This window comes from Mus musculus, chromosome 17 (genome assembly GCF_000001635.26).
Source record: "Mus musculus strain C57BL/6J chromosome 17, GRCm38.p6 C57BL/6J".
Lineage (NCBI taxonomy): Eukaryota > Metazoa > Chordata > Mammalia > Rodentia > Muridae > Mus > Mus musculus.
In genome coordinates, this window is record NC_000083.6 from 54,635,720 (window position 1) to 54,652,460 (window position 16,741).

The 16,741-nt window shown below is 36.7% G+C and overlaps 1 non-coding gene across 1 annotated transcript; it reads left to right on the forward strand.

Annotated features, from left to right (window-relative positions):
- The first annotated feature begins 16,216 nt into the window (after positions 1–16,216).
- Gm26291 lies at positions 16,217–16,353 on the forward strand. Its single transcript, XR_003952446.1, has one exon. It is a non-coding gene; the product is annotated as a small nucleolar RNA SNORA17 (small nucleolar RNA).
- The last annotated feature ends 388 nt before the right edge of the window (positions 16,354–16,741 follow it).

Genomic DNA, 16,741 nt, shown 5'->3' on the forward strand with positions numbered 1-16,741 from the left:
AATATTATATGGGACCAAGATTGTGCTCTGGCTACTTGAACTCTCTCTGTATGATGGTTTCTGAAAGGGCAAAGAAAGTCACAGAAACTCTGTGAATTTTAGGGACAAAGTTTAGCATCCTATTCTAGGATAATCATACTATCTTACTTGTGGGAGAAATGAAATAGGTTTTACTTGTCCCACAAACAATAAACCCCATATAATTCTTATATTTAATGTCCCTAAGGAACACAGGTTACTTATGAACCTATGGAAGCAAAACTTACTGTTAAACTGAAAGTATTCCACTATCTAATGAGATCTTTTGCAAGATAGTAGTGGATGACAACTATCACCCATCTCCCCTTGATCTTTAATGTTTTCAGAGTGAAAATTAATACTCCAACATTTACTGAAATCCTGACTGTAATATAGGATACTGTTGTTAGTCTCATCTGTGTTTCTTGAGCTTCTAATATTAAAAATAACCCTTCACAGCACATCCCTGTCAAAGTAATCTCCAATGTAGGATGTGTTGTGGCGGCTTTATTTTCAGAAAATCCACTGAACTATCACTCTGACTCCAAATTGTCTTCACAGCTATCACCTTCTCTAAATGCAACAAAGACTCCAGGAAAGGGTAGACATTTTATGGTGTCATCACCCTCATTGAGAGAGCCAACTGCCCTTAATTAAGTTTAAGAGAAAATTCTGGTTGTTTCTAAAGATATTTCACTCAAGAAACTGGTTGCTGAGATGAGACTTAATAGCATCTTGACCTTTGATTCAATAAAGATGCAGGTATTCTGGCTATACTATTATATATATTATATTATACTAGCAATAATGTTGAGAAAAGAAAAGTTCCAGAAAAGGAGATAACTGTGGGAACTCTATAGACGTCCACTTGAAATTACACTCAGGTCTCTAACCATCAGAACAGAAAGCATATACTTCATGCTAAATAACTATTTTCTCAATATATGTATCTTATGTTTTTTATTAAGTGCCTTCTTTGTTGTTTCTCAAATAAGATCAGCCAAGCTCAGTCCAAGTAGACTAGGCTTTGTAAATTCATCATTATTTATATTGATCAGTCTTTCTACTTCTTTGGCAGTTCCATTACCTAATCCTTTCGTAAAACATAAAAACTTTGCCTAACATCACAGAGAAAATAACATTTGTGAAATCTATATTCTTATTTTCTAATTTTCAAATATAACTACATGGTTCATTCTTACCTGTCTCAGAGATTCTTGCCTTACTTGCAGGATATTTTTTAATACTGGCAGTACTTGCGAATCACTGTTTGCTGAGTACTCTTTATTCTTTCTTGGTTCTGAAAATGTTGCTTATGCCATATTTCCTCAACTTACACAAACATCTCATAGTGTAGAGAAATATCATTTAATGCAATTGTTTTAAATTGATTTTTTTAATTTAGATTTTTTAATTAAATTAGATTTTTGTCATTCAATATATTTTGATTATGGTTCCTTCTCTCATATTCTCCCCAACTTTCCACTCACTGAAATATATATTCACTTTCTGTCTCTCTCATTAGAAAAAAGAAACAAGCATCTAGAGTAACAATAGTAGAAGTAAAATAAAAAAGATAGAATGTAAACCACAAACCAGAAAAGGACAAATGTAACAGAAAAAAAAAAGCCAAAGAAAAAGCTTATGAATTACATATTGAAGCCGACACATTCACAGAAATCTCATAAAAATACAAAACTGGAAACCATAATATGTAACAAAAACATATGTAAGATTTTAAAAAGATGATACCCAGACAAAGCATTGAGAGAAAAATCCTCCAAAAATACCATTGAGACATTTTTTGTGTTGGCCATCTACTTTCAGACATGAAACTGGCCTTTCAGTGTGGTTTATTTTCAATGTCATTTTTAATTGAGTACCCCTCTTCCTTGTTTTTTTAGTAACTAAAATTCTTTGAAGTTTTTTGGCATGTTGGAGACATTTAGTTTAATTTTCAAATACCCTTGAACTAATGAAATTGGGTGCTTTCCCCCAGCACTATCCAGAACACCAGGAATTCCTATCATGAAGCTCTGCATTGAGTTCTGTGAGACCAGTCTAGGTGGGATTGCTTAATTTTTATCCTTTACATACATTTCATGTATCCAAAGCTGATAACATTTCATTCTGATTCCTTTTTTCCAGGTATCTCTGAATCTTCCAGGAACATGTTCCTCCCATGATTCTGTCACCAGTGCTTGCCTATAACCCTCTATCAATTGTGTACTTCCAGCTTCAAATAACTGTATCCAAGTCCCCGAGTAACATCTCCAACTCTTATCTATTTCCTGTGTCACACCTATTGCTTCAAATCTTTTCAGTCAAAAATTGAATCCATTGTATATTCTCCTTCTATGCCCTAAACCAAAGTCTTTGGCTATCTGCTTTTCTTCAGGATACAACCATCTACCTAGCTCTACTCCTTGTTTATATTATTCAGGTATCCTCTGCTGACCTTTCACCATCTCAAATGTCTTTCATAACTTTAGTTTTATTTTTTTCTGCCTCAGTTTCCCATGTAATTTTGTCTAGATCATAACTGACTTCTTCTAATGTATGCCCTGTAGTTAATATTTCTTACAGCCATTTGCTACATTATTATGTGTATTTCTATAAAGTACCTACATGATCATCTATTCTTCTAGATTTGGTTATTGAGAAGAGTAAAGACAATATCTGTCAATTAGATTAAAAACACAAATGACCTCTTTATAGGAATTTAGTCTAAAAACTAACGAATATGAGGGAGAGTCAATCCTATTCTCTAACTTTAAAACATGCTCAATCTCTTTCATTATGGATTGAGATCCTTTCATTTATATTATACATGTTTCTATGCCCAACTCTCAAAGTCCCTTTTAATTGGACTGTTCATTTCCTTATCAGTTACAAAAAACTCCATTACCCTGCCATCATTCTGCCTCCTCAGCTATAGTCTGAAACATCATAGGTACCATTAAGTGCTAGATAGAAGGACAGAATTGCTAAAATAAAAATGTCACTGTAATTAAAAATCTCTGTAGAGAAATATTTCTAATAGCTTAAAATGAATTAATATGACTTAATAAAAATAATAAAATATAAAGACAATTAAACTTTTAGACACAGCTAAAATTCTCAAAAAAGACTAAATTGAGTTACAGTTTACGATAGAAAGTACAAACAAAAAAAATACATACATTTTATTTTGCAAGCTAAATAACAGTGTGTATTTAGAATGGCAACAAGAAGAATGTAAATGTGTATGAAAATAATTATCACTGGTATGGCAGAATTGTAGTGATTATAACTCCTCTTCACTGTTTTCCTGAAATGTTTTACAAAGATGTAGTAATTATATAATATGCAAAAATAAATTTTTATGAAATTTGAATAAAAGTATACAAACATGTATTATTTGTAGCATTGGTTATTTGTGAGTGATAAGGGAGTGTATGACTTGTATTTTTATATTTATATAAGATATAAATATAAAACCTTTACAATAATTTTATTGTAAATATTGCATTAATTATTTTTATGCAAATTAGAAGTATGTTATTTAGAATTCACTGAAGTCAGCTTCTGAACTAGTAGGTAGATCCAACTAGCTAGTTATTTCTCCAGAGATTTAAATTTTTCCCTCTCAATAAATCTGTAAAAGTAGGGAAAAGCTGATAATAATGGTTGTGTACTGGTTGAGGACCACATGAATAGATGTGTACTTTGCATGCCACAAGCTCTTACTGTTCACTACACCTGAAGGTTTACTTTTGCATACCAATGCTCAATGGCACTTATTCACTGGCTCCTGATCCCTTCCTGTCTCTCTGAAAGGATTACTCATTCTTCCAGAGCTTCCCATTTATCTAAGCAAATCTAGATCAGATGTATAAGACATTTAGATGCACTACCACTCATTTGTCTTGGCCTGGTTGGTGATGTTGTCGCCACGCCATCACGTGTGGGTTTGTGAAACATAGGATATTGTCTTTGAAGTTTTGAATTTATGGGTCACTATAACAAAATATTTAATCCATTATAGTTGAGCTCATCATATACGAGCCATATTCTTGTGCATTGTTTATTCAAAAAATGCTTTCTGTTGAACAAAGGTGGTTTTATTTTGTTAGTTTTTAATTTTGAAAGTTACGTAGAGTTGTTTTACCTACATATATTCTATTGGACCACATGCATGTCTGGTGTCCATGGAGGCCATGATAGGGCTTTAGATACCATGTACCTGCAACTAAAGATGGTTGTAAGCCCCTGTGTGGGTGCTGGGGATCAAATCTTGGAAAAGCAGCCAGTGTTGTTAATAGCTGATCCATCTCTCTATCCCTTGAACAGGGTTTTGCCGATAAATCCGGGGCTCTTATGAATAATAAATTTTAGATGATCTTTGTTCTTTCTGTATTCAGAAACTTTGACTTTTGTAACAATGTAACATTTTCAAAGTAAAAACATTTATAAGCATTATTATATTTAATATGAAATACATACTAAATCACAGTCTCTTACTGTTAGCCATAGAGAAATATGGCAGAAGTACTTATACCTCATGAAAGCATTACCCTTTTTTTTTTCCCTCACCAAATAGATCTGGAATGTTCCCTCTCTTCTGTCCTGTATTTCTATTGCCCTATCTTTCCTCCTTCCTGTCTGCCTCCTCCTCCTCCTCCTCCTCCTCCTCGTCCCCTTCTTTCTCCTCTTCCTCCTCCTTCTCCTCCTCTTCATTTTCTCTTTGTATTGAAAACCTCCTCCTTTCTTTTATCAATGTTCTGTTCATATTATTTTCTTCTCTTAAGGTTTGTTTTCTGAGACAGAGTCTCACTGTGTATCTCAGGCTATCATTCCATACAGCATGATTAGCCCCTAATTTATTATCCTCTTATACCAATATTTGTAATCCTGAGTGATTTCACCTGTGAACCACAATACCTAACTTGTGTTTCTACAATTACTAAGAAGGCTAACTTCTGCTATATCAAAACTGACTTGTAATACCCTGCAATTACAGTTTACTAGGATGTAGCATTGTTAGAACTTCAAACTTTCTCCTCATTAAAGTCCCATACACATGCATTCCTCTTGCTTCAAATGCACATGGACTTAGAAACAATAGAAGTGGACAATTACTGGAGAAAGCCATGGTTAATGAGTTCTGCTATCTCTTGGTGGCTTTTATTTCCAGAAGTAAAGTAAGCTTCATTCTGTTCAAAACATGAGACCAGAAAATTAAACTTTCTGAAGCTCTGTATTTTTTAGTAAACAAATGGAAACCCACTTTATACCAATAAATCTGTCATCTCCCTGGAAGGGTACAGATTCATGTAAAGGCTTAAAATGTGAATAGATGAACAAGCTAAAAAATGGAGAGGAACATTCCATTTCAAGGAATGCTGTAGTGCCTACTGTGTTTGAAGTAAGATAAGAAATATGTGTCATATATGCTTTCTGAATGAACTCTGATACTGCTGACATTCTTAAGAGATCTTTGAAGGAAGCAGCCAATATGAGATCTTCAGATCTGATAGTCTACCTTGACCCAAATACAAGTACATCATGTAAAAAGACAATATGTGAAGGCAACAATACAGTATTGTACAAAACTCCAGAAAATCAAATGTATGGTTTCCATGGTAACAGCATCTTTGCCATACTGCATATTACAGTAATCACCACAGCAAGCACTGTGCCTACTATTGTAATATATTTAGAGTTATAACTCTTTATTTCCAATTGTTTGCAATACTTTTCTGAAAAATTATCTTTTGGGACTCTAACTCTTGATGTTTTTTTTCTCTATTGTTTTTAAATGATACTGGCAAGCTAAGAAAACTACTTCAAAGACTGAAAGGAAAGCTTAGAAAAATAGTTTTTCTTTTTAACCATTTTGTGTCACTGTAATACAAAACTATGGCTGAGTTATTTGCAAAGGGATATTCCACTAGTTCTGAACAATGGGAAGTCTCTTCTCAAGGTTGCTGAATCTGGTAGGAGCCTTTTTGCTTTGTTGGTTCATGGATGTATAAGGGAGTATGCAAGAGAGCCTAGAAGCAAGAGATGGATGACAAATCTACCCTAGTGGTAAATAGCCAGTTCTCTCAACAGCTAAGTCAACCAATTCATGACTTAATCACACCAGAGCCCGAATAACTCTCTACTGCTACTAGGCTTGCTCTCAGGAAAAAGACTAAAGAGTGTTCCAACTTTTCTACTACAGATTGAGTTTTTAATGGATGCTTATGGGCCTCATTCTAACCATAGCTGTATCCTGCACAAATGTGAAAATTAGCTTTCATGTATATGTACTTATATGTATGAAATAATATATATTAGAATATATAATAATACATAATATATATCATATATATTATATCCATTACTGAAAAATTGATCTTATATGAGCAAACAAGAGTCAGGAGTCTTTTTTATTTCTTATGACTCCTTCATTCCTCATATTTCCTATTTCTAAAATATAAATCAAAAGGTAAATAAAATCTGCACATTTTTCATTTTCCTCCATATTTTCTCCATCTTTTAAGAGTATAAGGATGTCCTTCCCGTCTATACTTCTGTTGCCCATTTCTCCTGTCATGTGCATTCCCTGATATGTGTACCTATGCATACCTGTGCACACTTATGTTTCATTCTGATATAAATGCTTCATTTGATAGCAAACTTCATGGTCCTTTGCTTACTATAATTTTTCTACCTGACTAACTCATTGATCTTTGAGCCTCAGTTGTAGAAACTGTGTTGTAGATGTTTCAGTTGGGACTGAGTACTACACAAGCTCATTGTGTAATACATCCAGTATGTGTAGAAATTATGTAGAATTGGGGTATTTGACTGACTGCTTCGGGCTAATTTAACTTACCATAATTACTTCCAATTCTATCAATGATTGGATTTCATTCTGTTTTATGGTTCTACACAATCAAATTGGGTAGAAATATAATATGAATATTCCGCAAAAATATAAAAGAAAGAACTTTTGTGCTATCTGGAAACTCCTACTATTAGTATAATATAAGAAAAATAAATTAATCTGTCAAAGGGGCATATGCATTTCCACATTTCTTGCTATACTATAGAAAATAGCTAGGTTCCCTTGATCTTTGATCAAGGGTTTTCTGTAATGGTCTCTATTTGTTGCAAAGAGAAGGTATTTTGATGAGAAGTGAGAGCTGTACTTAGATGTAGATATAAGGAAAAATATTTAGAATGTAACCAGGAATCATGCTGGTTTAAAAGATTCCTCAATTAATGATCCAATACTAAGTAGTCAAGACTGAGATAATCTCTCTCTCCCACCTCCCTCCCTCCCCCTCCGTCATTCCCTGCCCTCCTCTCTCTCTGTATGTATAACTTTTTATGAACTGAATCGGTTGGATTTAAATATTTTGAAATATATAGCAACGATTAAACAAAAAAGAACCCATGAACTTGAGAGTCAGAAGTTGCCAAGGTAAGGGATGAAAGGAGGTAAAGGAAGAGGGAAATTATACAATTATAATTTCCAATATAAAAATAAAATACTAAAAGAGATGCTTTATTTCTACTATTGTTATTTCAATCTTTTTCAAGTCTGCCACTTGTTTTTTTATAGTAAACTGTGCCTTGCTCATATATTCCATTTTTTCTAGTATAACTTTGCATGCTTATATTTTCTTCTAAATCCAATATGTATATTCCTCAAAAAAAAAACTATAAAAGAAAGAATTTCTGTGCTATATGGAAACTGCAGATCTTTGATCCCGGTTCCCTCAGAGACCAGTGTGCACAGGTCAGCTCACAGACTGTGAACGGTGAGCTAGCAGACTTCAGAAGCAACACAGTTTCTGGGACAGGCAGAAGTGACACAGCTTCTGGAACAGACCCCATCTCAGGCTCCAGACATCTGGGCACCTTCCCCAACCAGAGGAGAGGTGTCTGCCCGGGAAGGCTCTGCCAGAGCAAGTGAGGGAGCTATCTTGGGTCCCAGATCCCTCAGAGTCTAGTCTGCCCAGGTGAGAGTGCGGACGACAGAAGCAACAAAACATCTGGAACAGGCAGAAGCAACACAGATACTGGGACAGACCCCATTTCAAGCTCCAGACATCCAGGTACCTTCACCACCAGAGGAGAAGTGTCTGCCTGGGAGAGCTCTGACTGCCAAAGCAGGTGAGAGAGCCATCTTGTGTCCTCTGAGACCAGTCTGTGCAGGTGAGCATGCAGATTGCAGAGGCAACACATCTTCTGGGATAGGTCTTGTTTCAGGCTTTCATCTTCAGCCAGGAGGCATGTCTGAACACCAGATATCTGTGCACCTTCCCAGCAAGAGGAGAGCTTGCCTGCAGAGAGTACTCAGACCACTGAGACTCAGGAGAGATCTAGACTCCCAGGTCTGCTGACAGGCTAAGAGGATAACAGGAGGAACAAGCTCCAACCAGAGACAACTATAACTAACTACAGAGATTACCAGACGGCAAAAGGCAAACATAAGAATCTTACTAAGTGAAACCAAGACCACTCACCATCATCAGAACCCAGCACTCCCACCTCAGCCAGTCCTAGATTTCCCAACATACCAGAAAGGCAAGACTTGGATTTAAAATCATATCTCATGATGCTGGTAGAGGACATCAAGAAGGCCTCTAATGATGAACATAAAGAAATACAGGAGAACACTGCTAAAGAGGTAGAACTACTTCACGAATTACAGTAAAACACAACCAAACAGGTGATGGAATTGAACAAAACCATCCAAGTCCTAAAAAGGGAAGTAGAAACAATAAAGAAACTCCAAAGTGAGACAATGCTGGAGATAGAAACCATAGGAAAGAAGTCTGGAACCATAGATGCGAACATCAACAACAGAATACAAGAGATGGAAGAGAGAAATGCAAAATGCAAAATGCAAAAAGATTCTAACTCAAAACATCCATGAAATCCAGGACACAATGAGAAGACCAAACCTACAGATAATAGGAATAGATGAGAATGAAGATTTTCAACTTAAAGGGCCAGCAAATATCTTCAACAAAATTATAGAAGAAAACTTCCTAAACCTAAAGAAAGGGATGGCCAGGAACATACAAGAAGCCTACAGAACTCCACATAGACTGCATCAGGAAAGAAATTCCTCCCAACACAAAATAATCAGAACAACAAATGCACTAAATAAAAATAGAATATTAAAAGCAGTAAGGGAAAAAGGACAAGTAATATATAAATGCAAGCCTATCAGAATTACACCAAACTTTTCACCAGAGACTATGAAAGCCAGAAGATCCTAGACAGATGTTATTCAGACCCTAAGAGAATACAAATGCCAGGCCAGGGTACTATACCCAGCAAAACTATCATTTACCATAGATGGAGAAACCAAAGTATTCCATGATAAAACCAAATTTACACAATATCTTTTCACAAATCCAGCCCTTCAAACGATAATAAAGGTAAAACACCAACACAAGGATGGAAACTGCACCCTAGAAAAAGCAAGAAAATAATCCTTCAACAAGCCTAAAAGAAGACTGCCACAAGAACAGAATCCCAACTTTAACAAAAAGAAATAACAGTAAGCAACAATTACTATTCTTTAATTTCTCTTAACATCAATGGAATCAACTCCCCAATAAAAAGACATGGACTAATAGACTGGCTACACAAACAGTACCCAATATTTTGTTGCTTACAGGAAACCCGCCTCAGGGAAAAGGACAGAAACTACTTCAGGTGAAAGGCTGGAAAACAAATTTCCAAGCAAATGGTCTGAAGAAACAAGCTGGAGTAGCCATTCTAATATCGAATAAAATTGACTTCCAACCCAAAGTTATCAAGAAAGGCAAGGAGGTGCACTTCATACTCATCAAAGGTAAAATCTACCAAGATGAACTCTCATATCTGAATATCTATGCTCCAAATACAAAGTCAGCCACATTCATTAAAGAAACTTTAGTAAAGCTCAAAGCACACATTGCACCTCACACAATAATAGTGGGAGATTTCAACACCCCACCCTCACCAATGGACAGATCCTGGAAACAGAATCTAAACAGAGACACATGGACACTAACAGAAGTTATGAAACAAATGGATTTAATAGATATCTACAGAATATTTTATCCTAAAACAAAAGGATACACCTTCTTCTCAGCACCACATGGTAACTCCTCCAAAATTGACCATAGAATTGGTCACAAAACAGGCCTCCACAGATACAAAAGTATTGAAATTATCCCATGCATCCTATCTGATCACCATGAACTAAGGCTGATCTTCAATAACATAACTAATAGAAAGCCAACATTCATGTGGAAACTCAACAACACTCTGCTCAATGATTCCTTGGTCAAAGATGAAACAAAGAAAGAAATTAAAGACTTTTTAGAGTTTAAAAAAAAATGAAGCTACAACATGCTCAAACTTATAGGACACAATGAAGGCAGTCCTATGAGGAAAACCAATAGCCCTGAGTGCCTCCAAAAAGAAACTAGAGAGCACGTACACTAGCTGCCTGACAGCACACCTAGAAGCTCTAGAACTAAAGGAAGCAAATTCACCCAAGAGGAGTAGATGGCAGGAAATAATCAAAAATCCTTGGCTGAAATCAACCAAGTGGAAACAAAAAGAACTAATCAAAGAATCAACCAAACCAGGAGCTGGTTCTTTGAGAAAAATCATCAAGATAGACAAACCCTTAGCCAGACTAACTAAAGGGCACAGGGACAGAATCCTAATTAACAAAATCAAAAATGAAAAAGGAGACATAACAATAGAATCTGAGGAAATCCAAAACATCATCAGATCCTACTACAAAAGCCTATACTCAACAAAACTGGAAAACCTAGATGAAATGGAAAACTTCCTAGACAGATACCAGGTACCAAAGTTAAATCAGGATCAGATTAATGATCTAAATAGTCACATTTCATCTAAAGAAATAGAAGCAGTCATCAATAGTTTCCCAACCAAAAAAAGCCCAGGACCAGATGGGTTTAGTGCAGAGTTCTAGCAGACCTTCAAAGAAGAACTAATTCTAACTCTTCTCAAACTATTCCACAAAATAGAAACAGAAGGCATTCAACCCAATTCATTCGATGAAGCCACAATTACTCTGATACCTAAATCACACAAAGATCCAACAAAGAAAAAAAAGTTTAGAGCAATGTAACTTATGAATATCGATGTAAAAATATTCAATAAAATCATTGCAAACCAAATCCAAGAACACTTCAAAACGATCATCCATCATGACCAAGCAGGCTTCACATCAGGGATGCAGGGATGGTTTAATATATGGAAAACTATCAACATAATCTACTATATAAACAAACTCAAGAACAAAAACCACATGATCATATCATTAGATGCTAAGAAAGCACTTGACAAAATCCAACACAGCTTCATGATAAAAGTCTTGGAAAGATCAGAAATTCAAGGCCCATACCTAAACATAATAAATGCAATATACAGCAAACCAGTAGCCAACATCAAACTAAATGGAGAGAAACTTAAAGCAATCCCTTCAGGAACTAGACAAGGCTGCCCACTTTCTTCCTACCTATTCAATATAGTACTTCAAGTTGTAGTCAGAAAAATTCAACAACAAAAGGAGATCAAGGGGATACAAATTGGAAAGGAAGAAGTTAAAATATGACTATTTGCAGATGATATGATAGTATATATAAGTGACTCTAAGACTTCCAGCAGAGAACTCCTAAACCCGATAAACAGCTTCCATATGGTAGCTGGATATAAAACTAACTCAAACAAATCAATGGTCAATCTCTACACAAAGGATAAAAGGACTGAGAAAGAAATTAGGGAAACAACACCTTCACAATAGTCATAAATGATAGAAAATAAATTGGTGTGACTCTAAATAAGGATGTAAAAGATTTGTATGATAAGAACTTCAAGTCTCTGAAGAAAGGAATTGAAGAAGATCTCAGAAGATGGAAAGATCTCCCATGCTCTTAGATTGGCAGGATTAATATAGTAAAAATGGCTATCCTGCCGAAAGCAATCTACAGATTCAATGCAATCCCCATCAAACTTCCAACTCAATTCTTCACTAAGATAGAAAGGGCAATTCAAAAATTCATGTAAAGTAATAAAAAACCTAGGATAGCAAAAACTATTCTCAACAATAAAATATCCTCTGGTGGAATCACCATCCCTGAACTCTAGCTGTACTACAGAGCAAATGTGATTAAAAACTGCATTGTACTGGTACAGTGACAGACAGGTAGATCAATGTAATAGAATTGAAGACCCAGAGATGAATCCACACACCTATGGTCACTTGATCTTTGACAAGGGAGCTAAAACCATCAATTGAAAAAAAGACCATTTTCAATCAATGGTGTTGTCACAACTGGTGGTTATCATGTAGAAGAATGGGAATTGATCCATTCTCATCTCCTTGTACAAAGCTCAAGTCTCAGTGGATCAAAGACCTCCACATAAAACCAGAGACACTGAAACTAGTAGAGGAAAAGGTGGGGAAATGCCTTGAAGATATGGGCACAGGGAAAAATTCCTAAACAGAACAGCAATGGCTTGTGCTGTAAGATCAAGAATTGTGAAATGGGACCTCATAAAATTTCAAAGCTTCTGTAAGGCAAAAGACACTGTCAATAAGACAAAAAGGCCACCAACAGATTGGGAAAGGATTTTTACTAATCCTAAATTTGATAGGGGACTAATATCCACTATATACAAACAGCTCAAGAAGCTGAACTCCAGAAATTCAAATAACCCCATTAAAAATGGGGTACAGTGCTAAACAAAGAATTCTCAACTGAGGAATACCAAATGGCTAAGAAGCACCTGAAAAAATCTTCAACATCCTTAGTCATCAGGGAAACGCAAATCAAAACAACCTTGAGATTCCACCTCATACCAAGTCAGAATGGCTAAGATCAAAAATTCAGATAACAGCAGATGCTGGTGAGGAAGTGGAGAAAGAGGAACACTCCTCTATTGCTGTTGGGATTGCAAGCTTGTACAGCCACTCTGGAAGCCATTCTGGAGGTTTCTCAGAAAATTGGACATAATATTACCAGAAGATCCAGCAATACCTCTCCTGGGCATATACCCATAAGAAGTACCAACTGGTAATAAGAACACATGCTCCACTATGTTCATAGCATCCTTTTTTATAATAGTCAGAAGCTGGAAAGGACCCAGATGTTCCTCAACAGAGGAATGACTACAGAAAATGTGGTATATCTACACAATGGAGTACTACTCAGCTATTTAAAACATAAATTTATGAAATTCTTGGACAAATGGATGTATCTGGAGGATATCATTCTTACTGAGGTAACCCAATCACAAAAAAGTCATTAGATATGCACTCACTGATAAGTGGATATTAGCCCAGAAACATAGAACAACAAAGATGCAATTTACAAAACACAAGAAAATCAAGAAGAAGGAAGACCAACAGGTGGATTCTTCATTCCTCCCTAGAATAGGGAACAAAATACCCATGAAAGGAGTTACAGAGACAAATTTTGGAGCTAAGACAAAAGGATGGACTATCCAGTAACTACCCCACCTGGAGATCCATCCCATAATCAGCCACCAAACCCAGACACTATTGCATATGCCAGCAAGATTTTGCTGAACGGACCTTGGTATCACTTTCTCATATGAGGTTATGCCAGTGCCTGGAAAATACAAAAGTGGATGCTCACTGTCATCTATAAGATGGAACACAGGGCCCCCAATGGAGAAGCTAGAGAAAGTACCCAAGGAGTTGAAGGGGTCTGCAACCCTATAGGTGGAACAACAATATGAACTAACTAGTACACCCAGAGCTTGTGTCTCTAGCTGCATATGTAGCAGAAGATGGCCTAGTCTGCCATCATTGGGAAGAGAGGCCCCTTGGTATTGCAAACTTTATATGCCCCAGTACAGAGGAATGCCAGGTCTATGAAGTGGGAGTTGGTGGGCAGGGCAGCATGGCAGTGGCTGGGTATAGGGAACTTTAGGGATAGCATTTGAAATATATATATAAAAAAATCTAATAAATAACAAAAGGGAAAAAAGGAAAGGGAAACTGCAACAATAAGTATAATATAAGGAAAATAAAATCTGTCAAAGGAGCACATGAATTCCAACATTTATTGCTATACTATTTACAATAGCTAGAAATAGGCAAATCCTGATTAACACATCTACAGATGAATGAATAAAGACAATGGTCACATGCACACAATGGAATACTATTCAACAACAAAACAGAATGAAATCCCATCATAGATAGAACTAGGGATCATTTGCAGTAATTTAAATTATCCAGACACTGTCAATTACCCCATGTTCTGCAACCTTAAGCACTGATCTCAAAGAAATCAAGAGAAGAAGAGAGTCAGATGGTAGATTCATCAGGGAGAAGTGGCACATTACAAAAGAGGCTCTGCACAGAGGACTAGCACAGAAAAGAACCATGTTCTAAAATAGTCAAGAAGCTGGGAGAAATTAGTTTGAGTATGTTTGCCCAAATGGTAGATTCTTGAGAGTACCGAGAAGTTGCACTTGGTTTAAAAGTTGTGCAATATATACAAGTAAAAAGTGTCTCATCATTCTGTATAATGTACATATTTTCTTTTTTTATTTCCTTTATTTACATTTCAAATGTTATCCCCTTTTCTAGTTTCCCCTCCATAAATCCACTATACTCTCCCCCCTCCCACTGTTCCCCAACGTAATCACACCCAATTACTGTCCCTGGTATTCCCCTATACTGGAGCATAGAACTTTCACAGGACCAAGGGCCTCTCCTCCCATTGATGTCCAACTAGGCCATCCTCTGCTACATATGCATCTAGAGCCATGAGTCCCACCATGTGTTTTCTTTGATTAGTAGTTTAGTCCCAGGGTGCTCTTGGGGTACTGGTTAGTTCATATTGTTGTTCCTCCTGTGGGGCTGAAAACCCCTTCAGGTCCTTGGATACTTTCTCTAGCTTCTCCATTGGGGACCCTGTGCTCCATCCAATGAATAACTGTGAGCATCCACTTCTGTATTTGTCAGGCACTGGCAGAGTCTCTCAGGAGACAGTTATATTAGACTCCTGTCAGCCAACTCAATTCTTCACAAAACTAAAAAGAGCAATTTGCAAATTCATCTGAAATAACAAAAAACCTAGGAAAACAAAAACTATTCTCAACAATAAAATAACCTCTGGTGGAATCACCATCCCTGAACTCTAACTGTACTACAGAGCAACTGATAAAAAACTGCTTGGTACTGGTAGAGTGACAGACCGGTAGATTAATGGAATACAATTGAAGACCCAGAAGTGAACCCACACACCTATGGTCACTTGATCTTTGACAAAGGAGCTAAAACCATCCAGTGGAAAAAAGACAGCATTTTCAACAAATGGTGCTGGCTCAACTGGTGGTTAGCATGTAGAAGAATGCAAATTGATCCATTCTTATCTCCTTGAAAGCTCAAGTCTAAGTGGATCAAAGGACTCCACATAAAACCAGAAACATTCAAACTTATAGAGAATGTGGGGAAGGTCCTCAAACATATGGGCACAGGGAAAAATATTACTGAACAGAACAGCAGTGGCTTGTGACGTAAGATCAAGAATAGACAAATGGGACCTCAAAACATTGCAAACCTTCTGTAAGGCAAAGGACATTGTCAATAAGACAAAACTGCAACTAAAAGATTGGGAAAAGATCCTTACCAATCCTAAATCCGATAGGGAGATAATATCCAATATATACAAAGAACTCAAGAAGTTGGACTCCAGAAAACCAAATAACCCTATTAAAAATGGGGTACAGAGCTAAACAAAGAATTCTCAACTGAGGAATACTGAATGGCTGAGAATAACCTAAAAAAAAAAGTGTTTAACATCCATAATCATCAGGAAAATGCAAATCAAAACAACCCTGAGATTCCACCTCACTCCAGTCAGAAGGCTAACATCAAAAACTCAGGTGACAGCAGATTCTGGCAGGGATGTGGAGAAAGAGGAATACTCCTCCATTGTTGGTGGGATTTCAAGCTAGTACAACCACTCTGGAAATGCATTTGGTGGTTCCTCAGAAAATTGCTCATAGTACTACCAGAAGATCCAGCAATACCACTCCTGGCCATATACCCAGAAGATGCTCCAACTTGTAATAAGGACACATGCTCCACTATGTTCATAGCCGCCTTATTTATATTTTTTTATTAATTAAAAATAAATCAACTTCCCTGTCTGATGAAACATAGGAGATACAGCTGCTGCATCAGATGTTTGTCAGTAGGTGGAAAAGAGGAGAAAGGCTATATCAACACTTAGTGTTCTGATTTAAGAACATCTCAATGATTAGTAGCCTAACATTCCCTGAAGTATATGAGGCTCAGATGACCATCAGTATGGAACCATGGGCTCAAAGAGAAGTAGCCTGAAATGACCACCAGTTTGGTGCCACACAGGCCCCAATGGCTCCCAAATGAGAAGGAATCAAAGACTAGAAGAATCCCTACCTGAGACTGATGGCCCTGTGAGAGAGTGAGTTTGAGATAGGTGGTCCTCATGTGGGGTGACTTAGGTGGTCAAGGCAAGAAGTGAGTCTAAGATGACCATCAGTTCTGAGGGCTGTACGGGAGTAATAAGAAATGGCTTTGGAATTCATGTAATAAGGCCCACCAGTTAGCACAGCCATGATGGGTGCACCTGGGTGAGGGCCGAGATCCACATGTCCTGAGGACTTCCTGCTGTTATGGAGT